Source organism: Ailuropoda melanoleuca, chromosome 1 (genome assembly GCF_002007445.2).
Source record: "Ailuropoda melanoleuca isolate Jingjing chromosome 1, ASM200744v2, whole genome shotgun sequence".
Lineage (NCBI taxonomy): Eukaryota > Metazoa > Chordata > Mammalia > Carnivora > Ursidae > Ailuropoda > Ailuropoda melanoleuca.
This window is the reverse complement of record NC_048218.1, coordinates 33,034,523-33,051,361: the sequence shown is the minus strand read 5'-3', so window position 1 is coordinate 33,051,361 and position 16,839 is coordinate 33,034,523. Positions and strand designations below refer to the sequence as shown.

Below are 16,839 nucleotides of genomic sequence, written 5' to 3'. Positions count from 1 at the left end.
TTCTGATTGCTGTTGCAAGGACTTCTAGTACTATGTTGAATAATAGTGGTGAGAGTGGGCATCCTTGTTGTAAACATCAAAATTCTTATCTTGGCAATTCAAGCCACAACTTGCCTTTCCAGGTAATTTGTTTTCAGTTATTGTTCTCTATTTCCAAAACAACTCTTGTGCTATTTCACTTCCTGACTTCACTTTCACCCCCATAAATTTTTCTCTCCACTTAAAATGTTCTCCTTTCCCCTCTAACTACAAAAAACCCATCCACTCTTTGAAGCCTAGGTCAAATGCATATGTTGCGCAATGTTGGCCTTGACCTATTCTTCCCCTTGCTACCACAATGTGAAGTACTTCCCCAGACAGCTGAGTCCTCATCTGCTCAGTTTCTAATGGGGTTATTTTTTACCCTCTGGTATGCATGTGATTTACCATGTATATTGATTATTTATTAGATCCTGCTCACCAAATCCAATAAATATAATAACATAACATAAAAGCAGATCAGCATAGTGTTGTAAGAAATAACACAATAAAGAAAATCCCTGCAGGTTAGTTTTTGAAAGGAAACCTGGGTCTACGGCCATACCACCCTGAACGCGGCCGATCTTGTCTGAAAGGAAACCTGGAAAGTTGACCTAGCCCTCAAGTCAGAATGTATAGGGACACTGCTATCTGTTTCAGGTGAAATAAACCACTTTTTGTAGTCCTTACCATCAGGGATAGAAAATAAAGCATTCACTAAGTCCATAGTCGCATACCGGTTACTAGATACTATATTGACTTGCTCCAGTAAAGGAAACCTACCTAGAATAGCATCCGAAATTAGCATTGTCAGTGGTTATGTATATGATAAACCACTGTCATTCTCCAAAATCCATTTGACTTCTGTGCAAGACAAACTGGCAAGTTAACAGGCATGCATCTTTCAACTCTTTGATGGAAACACAAAGACATGCAATCTTACTTGAGATGAAGTGTTTATTTTGTTTGCTATTTTGGTAGAGAGAGGAAGTTCTAGGGACTAGGGCTTTTTTTTTTTTTTTTTTTTTGCACTCATCCTACCATAATAGCTCTCATGTCATTTTACTAGGAATAAGTGTAGCTCTTTTTCCAGCATTTGGCAACTGAGGTTTAACACTGAGATTCAACCTTTTTCAGAGCCAGAACATAGAAGTAATACTAAGTGTTCTTTATTCACTCTTGTGTGTCTCATCCTGTGATTTACTCAAGTATCAATATATTAGACTATTCCTTTTTTCATGTAACTTTCAAAACCTACCCCTTAAACACATACAATATAACATGATTTCTCTTTCAATTAGATGTAGAGTTGTACAAATATATTAATCCTTACTAACTAACTATATATTCTGGTTCAGTATGGTTTGGTTTTACTTTCCCCAAAACATAGCATAACACAGCACATATCATAGTGATGATGATAAACTAAAAATTCCAACTGGTTACTATGAAACATGCACTCTGCTAAGCACTTCATATCTATTATGACCTTATTTTTCAATATAATACTACTACTAACAGCTGATGCTCATATACCATTTCTATGTTCCAGGCACTGTTACATATATTAACTTATTTAATTCTGACAAGAAGCCTTTGAAGTACCTATATGTTATTATCATCTTTAGTTAGAGCACTATGAAGAAGTAATACATAATATATACCTGACAGAAAGTTCTAGTAACTTTCCCAAGGTCACTAAACTTTTAGCTAGTTGAGTTGAGATTTAAACTAATGCAGTATAGATAGAGGCAATATTCAAATCCAATACATTATACTGGCTCTCAATCCTACATCTGATATTTTTTATGTATTGCTGTTCTTATATGACCCTCAATTTATTTACCATGAACTTTCTTATACAATAGTTGAACTAAAGGTGTTTTCTATTCTAACCGATAATAAATTCCTTGAGAACATGGCATATGATATTTATTTTTGTATGCTCACAATTAACACAATGCCTTTATATTAAGGTACTCAATAATTAAGGTTTTTAAATTTATTAGCCACTTGTGCTCACATTGGGAAAATAATGCAAAGTAGGGGTTGGTTTTGAGATGAATGCTCTCCATACAGGATAAGGGATTGCATCAGCTCTGAAAGTTACCAAGTGTTGTTGAAGTTTGATCAGTAAATCCCAACTTACCAACAGGAGACTCCCCCAAAATATCACAGTTTAATAGTTGAGACAATATAATAGTGTCAATATTTGAACCAGAAAACAACGTCCTCATTACTTTTTGCCATTATAACCAAATAAGACTACCTGAGGGTCTAATTAAGTGTTTGATCACTAATGATAATTTCTAAAAAGAGAAAATCTATCTTAAGTCTGTCTACCCCAAAGTAACTATACAACAAAAAAGTAATAGTTGAATTAACTCAGATATGATAAAGGATTTGAGTAAAAGACTCAAAGAGCAAAATTTTAAATTTATTTAAATATACATGTTTCATAGCATGTTTAACCCAAACTTTCAAGTATATAAATCTTTTCCTATGATTTCAGAGTTATAATTGTTATTTCTAATTAGATACATTATTACTTTATCATATATACACTTATTGCCAGAAATGCCATCTATATATACTTGATTACAATCATCACCTCCTCTAAACGACTAAATTAAAGAACGGCTCTAGCAGGCCAAGCATCTTTTATAGGTATGACCTCCCAAGACTAATATGAGGATGGAAAATATAAATGATTAAACATTACATTAACCTAAATGAGGTCTTGTGTAATAATAATTCTTAACTTATAAATTGTACTGCTTTCAAAAGTTCCAGCTAAATAATATTTTCTTAGTATTGACATTAGCAATTTATAAGAGATCCAGAGAAACTAGACAGACTTCTATTTTAAGATGGATTTAAAGGTATGTTAGAAGTGTGTGCTGAATGAACCTCCTACATGCAGAATTTTTTTAATGACATCTCAAAACAGAAATGATGCTTTTTATCCTTTGAAGCACAAAAAAATTTAACTCACAGCTTCTCTGGACACTAATAGGTTGGCATAGCCAATATGATCTTTTGATCAAAATGAAGGAAGGGTGTATTTCAGGCTCAGCCACTGGCTGTGGAGTGAATTAGACAAAATTCTGATGGTATATGAGCTTTCTTTTTTCTATCCGTATATACAATTAGCAAGGCACGCTGAGAACCTTGGGTGAAACAAAAAAATAGGTGTCATTATTCTTATTTCCTGTGTTAGTGCTCTTACTAGTATAGTAAAATGGAAGGACATTGATTTGGGAATCAGTAAACCTGTGTCCTAGCTCTGGCTTTACACGTGAACTTGTCCTAACAATCTCTCTGAGCATTAGTTTCTTAACATACAAAATGAATTTATTAGTCCCTGATCTATCTTATAATACCACTTTTAGGATAAAATTCAGATTAAATTTTGTTTAATTATGTAAATTTTCTCCCTCACATATAATTTTGTATTATATACACACACACACAAATACACATGTACACACCTATATATTTGTATGTTATGTATGCGTATATATACATAACCCAAGTGTTTTAAGAAAAGATTTATACTTATCTATGTGTTTTATGAACACATTTATTTCATTTACTCTGTGAAAATTCATTGGATGAATTTATATGAGTCTGATTCTATGTTAGCTTCACCTACGCAGACAATCAAGACTCTGGCTTTATGAGGTACGATTCTGGTTAAGTTAGAACATTTAAACATATAATAAAGACTAAAATGTCTCAAGGTCTATGACAGAATTAGGTATAGACTAAAGAAAGGCACAAGAGAAAAAACTACATTCACCATTTGATAGGTCTATGCTGGACCCCATCCAAGGCCTTTATAAACTGCGGTTATGAAAAGGACCTTGTAACAAGATGGTCTTATCTACACAGTAAACACACAAAATAGAGACTCCAGTCTACTCTAACTCACATCTAATGATTGCCCACTCTCTTTTATTTCTTCACTGAATCTAGAAACTACTTTCATCTTAATTACCTGTAGCATACATTTGTTTATATTTTTCCCAATTGATAAGTCAGTTTCTAGGACACAGAGACTTCCTTATTCATCTTCCGCACCTAGCAGAATGTATGAGTGAGTGAATAAATGAATAAAAAATATTTATAGCTATAGAAATACAAAGATAGGAATCCCCATTATGTAATTTTTTAAAAAGATTTTATTTGACAGAGATAGAGACAGCCAGCAAGAGAGGTAACATTAGCTATAGAAATACAAAGATAGGAATCCCCATTATGTAATTTTTTAAAAAGATTTTATTTGACAGAGATAGAGACAGCCAGCAAGAGAGGTAACATTAGCTATAGAAATACAAAGATAGGAATCCCCATTATGTAATTTTTTAAAAAGATTTTATTTGACAGAGATAGAGACAGCCAGCAAGAGAGGTAACATTAGCTATAGAAATACAAAGATAGGAATCCCCATTATGTAATTTTTTAAAAAGATTTTATTTGACAGAGATAGAGACAGCCAGCAAGAGAGGTAACATTAGCTATAGAAATACAAAGATAGGAATCCCCATTATGTAATTTTTTAAAAAGATTTTATTTGACAGAGATAGAGACAGCCAGCAAGAGAGGTAACATTAGCTATAGAAATACAAAGATAGGAATCCCCATTATGTAATTTTTTAAAAAGATTTTATTTGACAGAGATAGAGACAGCCAGCAAGAGAGGTAACATTAGCTATAGAAATACAAAGATAGGAATCCCCATTATGTAATTTTTTAAAAAGATTTTATTTGACAGAGATAGAGACAGCCAGCAAGAGAGGTAACATTAGCTATAGAAATACAAAGATAGGAATCCCCATTATGTAATTTTTTAAAAAGATTTTATTTGACAGAGATAGAGACAGCCAGCAAGAGAGGTAACATTAGCTATAGAAATACAAAGATAGGAATCCCCATTATGTAATTTTTTAAAAAGATTTTATTTGACAGAGATAGAGACAGCCAGCAAGAGAGGTAACACAAGCAGGGGTAGTGGGAGAGGAAGAAGCAGGCTCATAAGCGGAGGAGCCTGATGTGGGACTCGATCCCATAACACCGGGATCATGCCCTGAGCGGAAGGCAAACGCTTAACCGCTGTGCCACCCAGGCGCCCCAACCAACCATTATGTAATTTTTAACATAGTATTGATCAACTAAGAGAAGTCTCTTGTGCCTTAAATGTTTCACAAACCTGTTAGAAAAACTAAGTCTCCATGTGTGGGCACACGTGTGTGTGTGTGTGTGTGTGTGTGTGTGCGCACGCGCGTGTGCGTGCATGTACAAATAACCAGATTGATTGTAATATGGTAAAGTGGAAAGAATATGGGCTTTGAAGTCAAATAGAATGGGGCTGGAGTCCAAGTGATATAATATCTTGAATGAGAGCTCTCAGAACTTGTTCTGTCTTGGGATTTAATGAAACGAAATTTGAAAATCAGAAGCTTTTGTTGTTGTCTCACTTGTAAGACTTAGCCATGACAGTGCAAGGCTGTTGAAATATTGCCCATTGCCATAGAAATAATTTACCTTTCATTAAATTTTACAAATGAAGGCCTTTACCACTATTTTTCTCCAATTGCTGGCCTTTGGACTTTTTTGCTGCCAAAGCAAAGGTAGCAGTAAATCTGATGGCAGTCCTCGAATATCCCTAATTGGAGCTCTTTGTAAATTTGAAACTTCACATTACAAAATGTGCATGACTTCTTATTAGAAAGTTTGGTCGTGCAATGAAAAAATAAAGGGGGAGTCTAATTCTCAAAATGGTGTTAGTGGTATGTGCACATGTGCCAAGGGAAGCCCTACCTCAGAGAATTAAATAAGGTCAAAATGCGAAAACTGCAACAAATATGATTTAATTCCACCCAGATACGTAAAAATTTCCATGACAACACTATCTAGATTGGTCACATCCCTTTGTGGAATTCTTCCAATTCTTCGTGTCTATATTCTTTTGTTAATGAGCCTTAAAAACATATAATCAATTGCTCCTCACAATCCCAGGGCAGATCTTTCTGCCCACGGGTCCTGTCTCTGTGCTTTAATGGAAACATATAATGAATGAGCCTTGGGTTTGCAGCTATGCAGTTTGCCTCTATAAACAGACTATAAATTTTTTTAAAGATTATAAATTATTTGAGGGAAAGTGCCACAAACCCCATATATAGGATAGTTCTTGCATCCAAACATTCGTTGATAATGATATTGAGTCACGTTGAAAAAAAAAAACTCACAAGTTTTCCTCTCAAAATTAGTTTCCTCTAAACTAAATTTGCCTTAGTATCCCCTAAGCACTGCACTGTATATTTGGAACACAGAGAGATAGAATGCATATTCCTTTCTCTAAAGAAAGCATAATTTAATTAGGAAGGTGGAAAACTTCATAAAAAAGTAGACTCAAAGTAACATATAATTGTGAAATAAGGGCTTAAAAAGCAAATTAAACCTACAAAGGAAAATTTGTATTAAAAGGATGTACATGGAATTTACATGTGAACTTTTTCTTTTTATAACGTAGAAATTTGCACACAGAATATTTTAGTTTCACTGAATCCTTAACTAAGAAAAGTGTTTCTTGATATCAAAATGGAAAATTTCACCCATTCAGTTTAGAACAGAACATTAAAACATAAGTGATCTTAGAGACAGGAATTCAGCAATTATCAGATCTGATAAATTAGTCTACTTACGGACACAATAATTAATCTTATTTTCGTAAATCTCATAGGTATAGAATTATTAATACTTTATTGACAATATATAAGGTATTCAGATGTAATATTAATATCTGTAATCTAGTTATTTGTGACTGTCTGCCACTCTAAAAGTTAACATGCCAGTAAAAAATGTACATGACTATGAAATTTGAATTATGAAGCTCTAATCTCCTGAGTTACCAAGAAGTTTAGCAACTATGTCCTAGAACCAAATTTTAAATTCTATTATTTTATCAGAATTATAAACTGAATGGCTGCCAATAATATAACAATGCCTAATTAAAAAGATTCCTGAAAATGTATGGAAGATTCATGAATAGGACTAAACTTAGCTAAACTCTGAGGTCCGAAAAACCTGTTGCTCTCTAGCCTCTCCTATTCTTACATATTCCTTCCTCCCAGAAATTTCTCCCCTCCAGTGTAATTTGTATTATTTCCCTCTCAGAGGCAGATATGACTGAGAAAGGAGCAGATAATTAGTTTGACTAACTAGAGATACCAAATTGAATAGTTTGGGTTTATCCTAGAGTCCAATGGATTTTTTTGAACTACAGTGTCTTGATATGCTATTATATTAGTAATTGGTTAATAATACAATGAAGTCATAAATTATTCCTTAAAAAAAAAAAAGCTCATCCTCTACTTTCTCTTTTAGTCCCTTGCATTTCAATATGCTTTTTTAAGTGAGTGGGAAGAAAAACAGCAGAGCAAATAGCTAATGAGACTGAAGCTAACTGTTCCAAATGAATGTGTATGTTAAGACATTTTTTTTTAAATGCTGAGAAACACTCCTTTAGGAAATGGGAGACCAACAATTTACTTTCAACAAAAGAGAAATGTTAACAGATTTTCACTAAAAAATAATCTGTCAGGGCACTTGGGTGGCTCAGTTAGTGAAGCCATCGACTCTTGGTTTTGACTCAGGTCATGATGTCAGAGTTGTGAGATTGAGCCCCGGGTTGGACTCCATGCTCAGCAGGGAGTCTGCTTGGGATTCTCCCTCTCCCTCAGCCTCTGCCCCTACCCCCACTTGTGCTCTCATGCTCTCTCTCTAAAAATAAATAAATAAAATCTTTAAAAAAAAAAATCTGTCAATACAGTCCATGAGAGAAGAGCAACATTAAAGTAAGGGAAGTGAGGGGAAAGGAAGGTATTGTCAAAATCTGGTTGAAAGATGAAGGTCTGATCTAGACAGTGTGAAAAAAAACTGACAGATTCAAAACTGATTCATTTGTCAGGCATTTTTCTAAGCTCTAGGTCAATCCTGAAAATAACTTCAAAAAACAAAATAATGCAAGTTTCATAAGTAACTATTTGTACAGATGTTATTTACTAACCAAAGATTGCACAGAACCACTTTTCTGAAACTGTTCTTTGCAGCTCCAGCCTTATTTGTCTCTTTGCTACTATTTCAATAACATCCTCTTTTGTCCTAGGCTTTAATCTCTAAAACAAAAAACAATAGAAACTCAGTTTTCTACTGAGACAAGGCAGCTAACTAATAGAATCAAAGTGCTATTGCCCAAACTGATTCCAATAAGTGCAATCTATTCAAGTCACAAAAATGTTGATGTTTGACAGATGGCAGAGAAATTTCAGTTGACTTAAAGTTCACAACCAAAACAACATGGCAGAACTGGTAAATATTTAGGTTTCCATGAATAGATATCTACTTACTCATGTCTGCATTAAGGACTCAGATAAACAGAAACCCTGAAAACCTTTTTCAAATGGGCCATCTAGTCAACCTTCCACCAACTGATTGCATGTCTTCTACTTGAACCATTAGATAATGGCTGCCAGGTCTCCATTCTAATGCAGAACTTAAATTTGTCTAACATATAATTCTATGTTTTTAACAAATTAGGTAAGTTTTAAAATAGTTACTACTTATGTACTATGATTGGTCTTTAATCATTGGTTTGTCATTGAATAATTGGCCTTTTAGGTGCAATTATAAATAGGTGAACTTTTTACTTATAATATTTTAAGATAAAGCTTAAGGATTTGGTGAGGTTTTTTTTCAACTACTGCTCTCTCTGAGTTTTAAAATCATATTTTAACTTTAAAGAATAATAGGTTTGTGTCCTATGGTGACTAATTTGATTACATAGCAAAATAGCAGACATGTCCCATTTTTAATGGGGATTCATGGGGCAAACTGAAAACAAAACTGCATCTTTACATCCCACTATTTTTTCTTTACTATTGAGAGTAGTTTTCACTTGAGACTGGTTGATATATTTGAAGTTCTCATAATTCTTTTGTTAGTTTTAGATAATTATAGGTTGTACAGTCTGTTTATGTCACAAACGTAACAGTCTTATGTCAGAAATCACACTGTTCAGTCCCCAATAACCAAAACTCTGACCTTGACTTACCCTGTCTTCTCTCTTCACCCAGAGCTTGGCTATCAACTGGCCATTTGAGGGGTAGAGGGTACAGGAAACCAGTCTTTCTGTCTCACTCATCTCATCCTGTACTCACCTGTTCCTGTAAATACCACTCCTAAATTAATAGGAGTAGAGGCCAAATAGGAGGAAGGGAAGTTCTACTTGGACAGGTAGCATCACAAGATGGCATTGCAGGAACCTGGCCTGGCAGATGTTTAAAGCTTCTGTGGATTTCTTGGACGCTAGCCTCCTCTGGCTACAATACCTGTGACTATTTATTCAATAACTTTTCTTCAGATCCCTGTATGTCCCTCATCTTGAATCCCTCAGGTATCTACTTTATGCAGAGACTAGCAGTTAGAATCTTGTTGTCTATCCTAGAAATAGAGCGGAACAGAATTCAAAAGAGCTCCAGGATGGCTTCTCCCTTGTCATTTCCATCTGGTCTACAGGAAAAACTCATGAATTTTTTGCCCTTCCATGGGTGAAAATGCAGTTATTTCAGAAACTAACCCTGTTTTCTCTCAGCCTCACCACCTAAGAGAGCCATGACCTTGCCCTGAAGAATGTCAGGGCATTTGTCAGATGGCAGACCAAAGGGTCCCCCAAATTAAGAGGGCATATCCAAGTTCTCCCAAACTCCCAGTGAAGCTCCTCTTTCTATGTTTCAGGTAGAGGAAGGAGGAGTCCCACTCCTCATCCTTGGAATGGGTGCTGGAACTGAGAATCCAGAACCAGCTCTTGGAAATCTCTGCACAAATATTCTCTTCCTACGCCGCTTTCTTTTTCAATCCTTTCATTATGGGTTTTAGGCCTTCTAACCAGTTATTTTTCTTGGATAATTTGCATTTTGATCTGGCATCTCACTTTAGAATTTTATATCTGTGGAATCACAGCGCTTCCAATTTTCAAGTGCTGTTATTTTAATATTGGTCATGTTGATAATAACACACCAGTTTCATTTCTGTTAAGTAACAAACGAAAATAAAGATCTTCCTTTATTATACAAATTGTTCTCCTCCAAATTTTACATGTATTATAAGTCCTTTTGTAAAGAAATGAGTACACATTTGAAGCATGCATTCTGTAGTTTTATTCAGATTTAAGAAAGATGTATCTGTTACTCTCTGCTTCCTCTTCCTCCATAGAAACCAAGAATCGATATGCAGATGCTAGATTTATAGACTCTCTTAGGATGACAGATCAATAAAGAGCCCCATTGAAAAATGCTTGCCTGGAGGAGGAGAATATAAACTTTATTCTTAATCTCTATAAGGCTTTGCTCCCAGGACCAAGCACTTCTCGTTCAGTGTTAATAGTACTGAATTTTCTTACTGCTTTTTCATGTCAAAGGCACTCTTCAAATATGTACTTAATTAAGCCTTTCTCTTAACAGAGGTGGCCCTGTTCTCATCCCCTAGCTTCCCTTTTCTATCTCCTGAGTGGAAAGTTCTCTTTGAAGTCATGCAGGAGAGATGTGCAAGGATGAAGGGATGAGAACAGAGCCAAGGGCGTTTGTAATGAACTTTTGATGGAAAATAAGTTTAGATTCATGCAGCTATTCTAGCTACCCTCTATTTAGAATTTGTGTAAGTGGAAATACTAAATTACAGTAAGATAATGAGTCAGCTTTTATATTAGCTCTGAAAGTCTTGCCCTCTACATGCATTTGCGGACATCCTACGGATACCTGAGGATTTAGAACTCTGCAGAATTCCAGTTTTATAGGACTTACTTACTTTGTATTATGCCTGGTTCTTTATGTTTATCTCTTATGATTTTCTTGAAGTTCACAGCTGGAACTTGACTTATTAAAAGTTATCTGTTTGTCTGAATATTTCCCCTTGGATTGATTCTTGAAGGAACTCCATGGCGATTTGTAACTATGCATATTATCCATAACTGCACTTTTGGAAATAGATGTTGATCATTTGAGAAAGTGTTTTCTAACTGCTTACAATACACAGGCAATTTCAATGCTAGAATTAAATCTAATATTACCATACAGTAGCTGCCAGATAATTTGTTTTAATTTCTTATCTGTGATTATCTCAGTCATTTCCCAGAAAATTATTTTCTTAGATTGCTTATTTAAAGGTTTACAAAAAGATGCAGCAAATATATACAACATAAATAACTTAATGGTCATAAGTTTCATAATTATAGTAACTTTTTCTTCATTCTATTCTTGTTCAGGATGCTGAATCTTCTTTAGGACATTAAATTTCATAGATTGGCTCATGTTGTATTATGGCAAATATTATTTTGATTTTTTCATGTATTGCAGGCAGGATATGGAGGTAAAGTAAGAACCATATGGCATACTTAATTTCCAATTTACCTGAACTTATTAAAAGAACTGTTGACAGTCCTTTAAAAAAAAAATCCTTATATTGTTTTCTAGGTCGCAGATACTCTACTCCACAGTGAAATTGTCCTTACTAGTTTCCACAAGATACTGATTGCATTTCTTGTGATATTTTAATAGGTTTATGCTTAGAAGTGTTAAAGTTCAGATTTTTGGAGATTTTTACAGAAAAATAGTTTGTGTACTTCCAGTATTTTTCAACAATTTCTAAAATGCATTGATCAAGAGGGACCTCTGAGTTTCTTCCTTTTGCTCAATTACTTTCTGCTATCTAACTATATCTATTAGATTTTTTTATCTAAATTCAGACCTCTCCAATTTTATTATGCAGTCATTCCAGCCTTTTTTTTTTTTTTGGTACATGCAATTAAAAATAAAGTTACAACAGTTAATGAGATTTTATTAAATTTTATTTATTTATTGGTCACCTGGGCGGATCAGTCAGTTAAGCTGCCAACTCTTGATTTCGGCTCAGGTCATGATCCCGGGGTCCTGGGATCCAGATATGCCTCAGGCTCCCTGCTCAGCTGTGAGTCTGTTTCTCTCCCTCTCTGTCTGTCCCTCCCCCTGCTCTCTCTCTCTCTCTCTCAAATAAAAAAATATATCTTTTAAATTTTTTTATTTATCTATTTTAACTTTACTTAGTTAAAGGCAGTTACATCTTAAATGTACCTGTCAAACCTCACAAAATACTTCCTAACAACCGAATTTTGCATGAAAAATAATATAAAGAAAATAAAATAAACTATTATGCTGAATAAGAACCCTTGTTTACATCTATTTTAGATGATAACCCTTTGCCAGCAGTTATAAAATCCACCTACCTGATTCACACAACATCCAATACAAAACAAAATGAAGATAAAGTTCTGTATATTTAATTTAGGCTCTCTGTAGAACTATTGATTCTTTTGATCTGCACCTTTATATCATCCACATGCTATTTACTATTACATATACTACTATACTACTATAAGTGCCATATACATATCATCAAAACTGAATGCGAATTCCCTCCTCTAAAGCCTTAGCAACTATCGTTCCCCTGCCTACGCTTTTCACCCATTTCTCCAATGCCTGCTTCTACTTACCATCTAGATCTCAGCCTCATAGGACCTTTGCAGAGAGGAATTGGGGGGCACCCTCTCTAAAGAATCCTCCTCCTAACTCACTCCCTATTACAGTACCCTGCTTTTATTTCCTTCACAGTATTTATCAATATCTGAATATTGTTTTGTATTCGTTTACTTATGTATTTTCTGTCTCTGCCAGTTAAAATGAAAACTCTATGAGGGCTGCAGCTTTGCCTCTTTTGCTCATCATTGAATCTCTGGGTAATAGACTAGTGCCTGACCCATGGTAAACTCTCAAGAAATATCTGTTCATTCATTCACTTAACACACATCTGTTGAATAAATGCATACATCATTAAATGAACTATTTACCAGCCCACTTCAAATCAGGGAAGAGATAATCCATACAGCTGCCCAGGGAGAAGTGGAATTGATAATGTCAAGATGTTGAAGCCTGGCGGTCATTTAGAGCCTCTACGGTAAATCAGCGAAGATCATGAAAAACACCAAGACTCCTTTTGGCTTTTATCTTTTAGTATCGCTGTTAGAGAGCAGCACTGTGTAAAGCTGGAATTCCCAGTATCCTATAAAATGGAATTTGCTTGTACGCAGCACCTGATGATTGTTCAGTGTTATTTTCACTCCAACTTGGCCTGATATTTTATTCAACAGTCACTACAAACTGGGATATTGTTTTTATATGACTCCTACCTAAATGAATATATTACCTCTAATATGATTCGCTTTTCAGTAGGTAAAATTAAATGTTCTGAGGTTTGTTTTCAAAGGAAAGTGCCAGCATCTAAAATAATGTTATAGTTTGGTTTCATTTGGGACTTAGGTGGGCCAAAACTATTGGTGGGCCCAACTGTATTAGGGGGACGCCAAAGCTGCTCTAATTAAGATACTCCATAAAACAGAGGTTTAAAAATACAAATGTAATTTTCTCTTATTGGAATCCCAAAAGTGACCCTGCTGCAGCTCATGGGAAGGCGAAATTATAAAGAATTCACATACCCAGTACTTTAAGACCCATAGCTAGAAGTGTCACTTTCACTTCTAGCAGCATTAAATTAGTGAAAATGTAGAGAAAGGACCACATCTAGCTGTGAGGGAATCCGAGTAACATGGTCTCTAACTGAGCAACCACATGCCCAGCAGCAAATCTACAATGGAAGAATGGGAGAAATATTTTTTTGACACTATTTCTACCACCAGCTAATGGGAGCATGAGGATGGTGGTCCATGAGAAAAGTATTGGATGATTACTAGGGGTATGTTCAAAGAAGAAACAAACACACAAACAAAAAATCAAAAGTTTTCAGTAACACAATGCACTGTTGATGCCAATTTTATATTTGGCTTATATCAATATTGAAATGGCAACGTACGCAGTGGATAACAACTTACAGCCTTTTTACAACTACATCAGAGAATCGAATTGAGAAACCCTGCCACGGCGTAATGTACAAAAGCATTTTTGTTAGTTCTATATAAAGGAGGTGTAAGGCAAGGCAGGCTAGAGCAAAAAGTCAACTCCCATATGTGAAGTGTGTTCCTTAATAAATACCATGTCATGAACTGTCATATTTTAACTCTCCTTCTAAATATAACTTTCTGTTACTCTACGAATTCAGTGGCACCTGATCTTTTCAAAAATGTAGCTGCCCAGCATCTTCTGATTTTTTTCCATGACCCTCTGTTAGCTCTCACAAAAGTGGAATATACATATAACTTTAAACAAATTAAAATATTTAGTCATTTCAATTTTTATTCAATTATTTTTGCCTTTGCAATATTATTTAAAACCACAGGAAAGTACTAAATTACAGTTTATGTATTTCTACAAATATTTGCTGGTCTACCATCTACAAACCCTGTTTTGGGCACAGAGGATTAAAAAAAGTGGATGGTGGAATCCTGCCTTTAGTGGAATCATGATCACTGTCTTTTTAGGGGGGAAAGCAAGGAAGGGTTATTTGTGCCAATATGCCAACTGAAGAAAAGGGAAATTCTCTGGTTAGTAATCCCAAATATATTTTAAAGTTCCTAAAATTAGATTTCTTGTTATTGACCATTTATATTTTTTATTAGACAAGAATAAATATTAAAACATATCTATACTGTGTCAGTTTCCCTGTTATAAGTAATAAGCTGATTTAATAAGTAATACGTTTTAACCTGCACATAGTATGCAAGCTAGCTATTACCAGGATGCCGACTAGAATACGTCTATGTGGCAGACGGATGAGGCATAAAGCTCAGAATCAAAGTATACTAAAAACTTATGCTTTTATTGTGAAAACTTATAATTCTTCCTATTAGGAAATATAGTCAGTCATAGCAGGGAAGTTCCTTCTGAAGTTTACAAAGTCACTCTCAGCGTTCTTCACGCCGGCCCCTGGGCTCTTGGTGCTTCCGCCAGAATCGCTGCGCCTGTCGCCCTGAGGGAGATCTTGCCCCTCCAGGAGAGCCAGTGCAGCAACCAGATCCGCGCCAAATTCGGAGGGTGATCAGCAAGGAGCGTGGCATTGACCCCACCAGCATTTACCACAGCGACAGCACCCCGAAGCTGGAGCGGATCAACGTGTACTACAAGAAGGTCACCGGTGGCAAGTACGTACCCTACGCTGAGCTTGTGGACCTGGAGCTGGGCGCTATGACTCCGCGCATTTGGGACCCTTTGGGCAAATCTTCAGGTCAGACAACTTCGTTTTCGGTCAGAGTTGTGCTGGGAACAGGTGGGCCATGGGGCACTACACAGAAGGTGAAGAGCCGGTCGACTTGGGGCTGGATGTTGTGAGGAAGGAAGCTGATAGCTGTGACCGCCTGCAGGGCTTCCAGCTGACCCACTCCCTGGGTAGGGGGACTGAGCCTGGAATGAGTACTCTTCTCATCAGCAAGATCCGGGAGGAGTGCCCAGACCGGATCGTGAACACATTCAGTATGGCGCTCTCGCCCAGGGTGTCGGACACAGTGGTGGAGCCCTATGATCCCACCCTCTTGGTCCACCGGATCGTAGAAAATACAGACGAAACCTATTGCATTGATAACGAGGCCCTCTATGACATCTGCTTTGCAACCCTAAAACTGACCACGCCCACCTATGGGGACCTCAACCACCTGATGTCAGCCACCATGAGTGGGGTCACACCTGCCAGCGTTTGCCTGGGCAGCTCAACGCTGACCTGTACAAGCTAGCTGTTAAAATATGGTCCTCTTCCCCTGCCTGCACTTCTTCATGCCCAGCTTCACCCTATTGACCAGCCGAGGCAGCCAACAGTCCCCGGCCCTGACGGTGCCGGAGCTCACCCAGCAGATGTTCGATGCCAAGAGCACGATGGCTGCCTGTGACCCCCACCACCGCCGCTACCTGACCGCGGCTGCAGCATTCAGCGGCCGCGTGTCCACGAGGGAGGTGGACGCGCAGATGCTGAACGTCCAAGACAAGAACGGCAGCTACTTCGTCAAGTGGATCCCCAAAAACGTGAGGATGGCTGTCTGCGACATACCACCCCTGGGGTTAAAAATGTCTGCCACCTCAGGAGCAATAGCACGGCCAACCAGGAGCTGTTCAAACGTATCTCAGAGTAGTTCACAGCCACGTTCAGGTGCAAGGCTTTCCTGCACTGGTACACGCGCGAGGGCGTGAATGAGATGGAGTTCACCGAGGCCCAGGCAACATGAATGACCGGTGTCCGACCAGCAGAACCAGGATGCCAGGGCCTAGGAGGAGGGCAAGTTTGGGGAAGAGGCAGAGGAAGAGGTGGCCTAGAGCTGATACCCGGTAAAGCGTGTGTTAGCTGTGTGAATTCTTCATTCGCTCACCACCTGTTCGCTGATGGCCACGTCTCTGTATGCACTTGCTCTTTTTCCGTCTTGATGCTACACCCGATACAGACGCCACCATTAAAGCATCTATATAGTGAGAAAAAAAGTCAATCTTCTTATCTTCTTAACTTGAAAATAATTCTAATGGCAATTAAATTCTCATTGAAAGAAATAAAAAAATAAAGAAGAATCAGTTTAGAAAAGTTCTTTAAAGACCATCAACTTTAATACCTCTGGACTTTAGACAGGAGTCAATTTTAAACTTCTATAACATTTTGTTGACTACTATATTTTTTAATATCTAGAGAGATATTCCTGTAGACATCCATTCAGTGTTTTCCTACTTTAAAATCTTCCATATCCTCAAGACATAGCGTTATCTATCTCCCTCCTCTGTGTCTTGGTTCTAGATATTCCTTATA

General features: G+C 36.7%; 1 pseudogene; it reads left to right on the top strand.

Moving 5' to 3' along the window:
* LOC100476644 overlaps nt 1-16,485 on the top strand; it is a 49,165-nt pseudogene extending 32,680 nt beyond the window's left edge.
* The last annotated feature ends 354 nt before the right edge of the window (nt 16,486-16,839 follow it).